The sequence below is a fragment of the Solanum pennellii genome, chromosome 10, assembly GCF_001406875.1.
Source record: "Solanum pennellii chromosome 10, SPENNV200".
In the NCBI taxonomy this organism is placed as follows: domain Eukaryota; kingdom Viridiplantae; phylum Streptophyta; class Magnoliopsida; order Solanales; family Solanaceae; genus Solanum; species Solanum pennellii.
Genome location: NC_028646.1, coordinates 62,130,550 through 62,135,567, shown reverse-complemented (window position 1 = coordinate 62,135,567; position 5,018 = coordinate 62,130,550). Strand labels below are relative to the sequence as shown.

Sequence of the window (5,018 nt, the reverse complement as noted above, 5' to 3'; positions counted from 1 at the left end):
TGCAAACAATGTACTAAATTCTCTTCTTAGCACTTTATAAGATCATGTATAAGCATGTTATTACTTGCTTTTGTTGTTGAGTGCTGAAATGATATTATTATCCTTCGCATAGAGAAAGAATTCTCATTTGAGGACGAATTTTCCCAAGGGGGAGATATTATAACATCTCATATTCTAGATAAACTAAGGTTAAGCTAAACAAACAAGAAGAATCAAATTTGGTAATAAGTCAGGGAATATGGAAAATTTCTACATTTCAAAACTGAGTTTTGGCCATTTTAAAACAATCATAACTTCCAGTTCGGGAAGATTTTAGGTCAATTCTTTATATGGATGGAAAAATTCGTTGGAAGATCATTTTAACGACGCTAAGTTTGCGAATTTTTGAGGTCGTATGAGGGAGGTGTGACCTTCGGAAGGTGGACTGTTTCACCCACCATCCAACTTGATTCATTACAGCAATTAGAGTTAAATTGAAAAGAAATCTTGAAACTTTTGATGAAACATTTGAAGTCCTTGTTGATTGAATTATTGTTGATCGTTGTTAGTTGTAATCCATGTTTTCAGACTGCTTTCGGGTCTAAACTATTCGGTAATTAGTTAATTAGGTATCCTAATTGTTTGGGGTGGAATCCATGGGAGTTTGGGAAGGTTTAGAGATGAAAAACGAAGAATCAAGTCGGAAAACCCGTTGGAAAAATACTGGGGCGCCACGCCTCCAAAGCGCCTCAGGAAAGACTCTGTCCGTCAGGATCTGGCGCGCTGCGCCTCTCAATTTTTTAAATCTAGTTTCTTTCTTGATATAAAGAATCCTTTTTTTTTCACTTTTGGTACGACCCCCTTATTGAGGTTTCATGATTTTATTTATGGGATGAGTTTATTTGAGTTTCAAAAGATTATTGTTTAATTTGTTTCTTGCTAGAATTTGAGCTTTGAAGTTTTCTGTGTTCGTCTTTGATTTTGCTTGTTTAATTGGATAGAGATTGAATTGTTTCTTTTTTGCCATTTCTGATGAGTGAATTCTTTTTTCATCAAAAAACTATGTTTTTTTTATTCATTTGAGTGCATTTTTATTTTTATTTTATTTTGAAGAAAATGAAGTTTTTTTTATATATATTGAAGTGATTTTGGGGGAAAAATTGTGTGACTCAGAGGAATCTTTTATTTTTATTGTATACCCATTTCCTTTGATAATGTTGCTGCTTCTATTATGCTTACTAGAGCTGTTTTTTGTTGTTCACATTTCTTTTTGAATAATGGATACTAATTTTCCCTTTTGTTTTGGCAATTTGTAATTCTCTGTTGCTATGTTTCTTATCAATATTAATGGTCGGATTGCCACTGAATGTTGTTACATTCAAGAACAGAGATTTGAATAACTGAAATATAGTACAATTTGTAATCCGTAAAGAATATTAATTCTTTTGCAGGTTCACCTGTATGATAATATTGCTGGTTTATTGAGGTAAATTGGAGTTGTTCTTATTGTTGTTAGCCTGTCTTGGGGAGTTTCACATATACGATAAATGGTTCTGCTTTATCGTTCTCACTGGAGTTGTTCTTGTTGCTATTAGCCAGTCATTTTTGTTTTTTGTTAATTATCCTATCAAAGAATTATGTGGTTCTTTCCTCTTTTTTTTCACAAATCCAATTCTCTGTTGTTATGTGTTTATCTTTAACTTATAATCCTCTCACGTCCATATTATCACTTGAATGAATTTTGTTGTAGGACCGAAACTGTGGCTAGTCATTTATATAACTTTTCAAATTACAGCAGTAATAAACACTCATAGAAAACATAATCAACATGGTTGATGATAACGCCATTGATGATGCTGATGAAAAGTCGTTGGCGATTTCAGATAAGGAAAAAGGAAGCAGGAACAAAAGGAAGTTTGAATCTAAGATTCCTATAGGAACTCCTTCTGATTCACATGGGTCATCTCTTGTGGAGTTTCTAAGATATGAATTATTAGAGAAACCAACAAAAGGAGTCACTCTTTTGGAGATTGACCCATTGACGAGCGGGTGTCCTTAGTCTGATGCTGAACAAGAAGTGGAAACTACACCAAATATAGATTGGGAGGACATGACTATCTGGGTAGTTTTGTTTTGGACAAGAAACTGGACTCATCTTCTTATGGAACAACAAAGAAGAGTTTGCACTCTAAAATGAAAATTTTGGTTAAATGGAATCAACCTCTAACTAAAGAATGTTTTGATAGTTCATGCCTTTCCTCACCCATAGCACATGCAAGTGACACTTCCAAAGTGTCACCTATTAAAGATAAAAAAATGAAAAAGATCCGGATTCGTTATACATGAAGCATAAGTCCAGCAAAAAATTCCCTGACAACACAACTATTTCTTCTGCGGTTCAAGATTATTATGTTGGTATCCCATATGATGAGTCTGTGGGTAAATCTGTCCCTCAAAATGAGAGAGATGAAACTATATTGTTGCTAACTTCCCATTTGAAGACAGTGCAGAAAGAGATCCAAGGGTAGTTTGATTGGGCAAATGAGAAGGTAATGCAGGCTACCCAGAGGCATGGCAAGGACCAGGCTGTGCTTAAAAGGATGAGGCAAGAAAAAGAAGATGCTGAAAATGTTCATCATGAAAACAAATTCTACAGGAAACCACCATGAGGAGGATTATGGAGATGGAGCAAGCGCTGGTAAATACTAATTCCATGGGTGAGACAATTAATTCTCTTCTTAAAACCTTGGAGATGGATAATGTTGGACTAAAGAAAAATTTGGACGCCGTAATTCTCTATACCAGCGAGCATGCTATGAACGGCAATAATGCCTTAGCAAAAGAGCAGGAAGAACTAAGGAAGTGTCAAGCAGCGGACATGGAGAAGCACTTATTTGAGGAAGATTTATCTGCTATCAAGCAGGAAAAAACTTCTTTACAACAGCAGCGACAGAAAGCCAACAAGGTCGTGGACCAGTATAAGGTATTTTTATTCTACTAATTAAACTTCTTTTGCTATTTGATCAAGGTAAAACTTGTTTTTACAAATATAGTTCGTCTTTTAGAGTCTTTACGCTGTTAATAACTTGTTTTTTTTACTTATTGCCTCCGGTAATAGTGGTTAAAGCTTTCACTTATTATGCCCTACTGATAATGCATTTGATATTTGATATTCCATCTATTATGAAAAATAATTTTGTAAATATTTATGAATTTCAGGACCTATTTAAGCATGATGAATTGATAAAACAAAGGTTTCTACAACAAGCAGATTCTCTGAAAAATGAAAGAGAACAACGTTGTGTTAAGGGAAAAGTGCAGCGGCATAATTTTACAGAGAAGGTAGAGAGAAACAAACAAAAGTATAAACAAGAAATCCAAAAGTGTGAGAGTGAAATCTCTCTGTTGAGATTACGATCTGAAAGGTCAATAATAGAGGCATTAAAACGAGGAATTCCTCAATTGACAAAGGGTTTTTCAACCTTTGCAGAAAGTTCTGACTCTAATGTAGTAAAGATGGAGGAGTGTGTTATGTGTATGCATGAACATATATCAGTGGTTTTTCTCTCTTGCGAACATGAAGTCCTGTGTGAAGAATGTAATGTGCTCCTCTAAAAGAAAGCAATGGAGGAATGTCATTCGTGTAGGACACCGATTAAGGAGCGGATTCGTTTCCACTTTCATGATTCCGAATAGTTAGCAAATTCAAAATAACAGCAGGAAAATGAAGCTTGTCATTGTTTTTTTTTTCCTGAAAAAGTCTCTCCTCTCTTCTGGACTTTCTTTTCTACCGTAGCTGTAATAGTTGATAGGAAAATGCAAAAAAAGTATAGAGATATGTAGAAAATACATGTGAAGAGAGTTAGAAAGAGGGAAACATGCTTAATAGTTGTAATAAATCCTCAAGTTTGATGGCTTAATACATAATGTCATTATATGTGCCTAAACTTAATCTTCCTCAAACATTTTCTTATACTTTCTCAATCTCCCAAAGTATGATTCAAGTTTTGTGCACTTACACAGACTTACTTTTTTGAATTTAACCATTCGTTATTTGAAATGTAACATCCTACTAATTTTCTTCACCCAAGGGGTAAGTTTTCATTCACACGATTCAAACTCGAGATATCTTATTCCTATTTTCCCTCATAGCACTTCGCAAACCAAACAAAATTATTAATTTCTTGGCCCCGTTCTATTAACTTACACAAGTTTCCTAACATAGTTTTCAATATTAACTCCATATGCTATAGAGTAGGTGAATCTTGATTGTCTACTAGAAAGAAGTGGAACATCTTTTGTAGTTAAATATGGACAAAGTTGAGATGCTATCACTTAGAACCGTTTTATTTTTTGTTGATTTGGAAGTAAGTGATTCCGTTTCTACATAAGTTAAAATGTTAGTGGAAGTTCTTCCTTTGTATTGTTATATCTACTCATTACTATTATTCTCCTGTTCACATTGGCTTTGAAATTGTTGCATACATAGTATTGGATTCTGTGGAAGTGGTCTTATTATTTCCCTTACAACTTTATTAAAATTCAATAATTTTAATTCTGTGTGTATTTTATGATATTTTTTTTTCTTTTCGTATTATCTTGAATGATCATATATATGAATATTGTTGAGAACATGTACAATTTTACAACAGAATCTAGTAGCCATAGCTTTTACGAAATCCATTTACAGCTTTACTCTTAGAAATCCTATATTTGTACTCAATATATTTTATGGAAAAGAGTCATATTATAATTGTCCTTATAATCCAATAACAACTTGACTCTTCCTCTTCATTTAATGTTTCACAATATTTTGTATTGTATTATTTTGATGAATATAATATTTGAATAAATTGTATTGTATTTTGTTCTTACATATTTAAATTAACATTGATGGTCGCAATAGAATACAAGAGGAAATAGTAGTGGTTTTGAATGAAGTTATTTAGGAAATCTAAATATTTATTTGGTTTTTGAGGAAAAAGAGTTAATAATAAAACATTTTTAATTCAACATCTTTTAATTAACAGATAGGTGGT

General features: G+C 33.1%; 1 pseudogene; it reads left to right on the top strand.

Annotated features, from left to right (window-relative positions):
* The first annotated feature begins 1,807 nt into the window (after positions 1 to 1,807).
* On the top strand, positions 1,808 to 3,675 carry LOC107002115 (annotated as a pseudogene).
* The last annotated feature ends 1,343 nt before the right edge of the window (positions 3,676 to 5,018 follow it).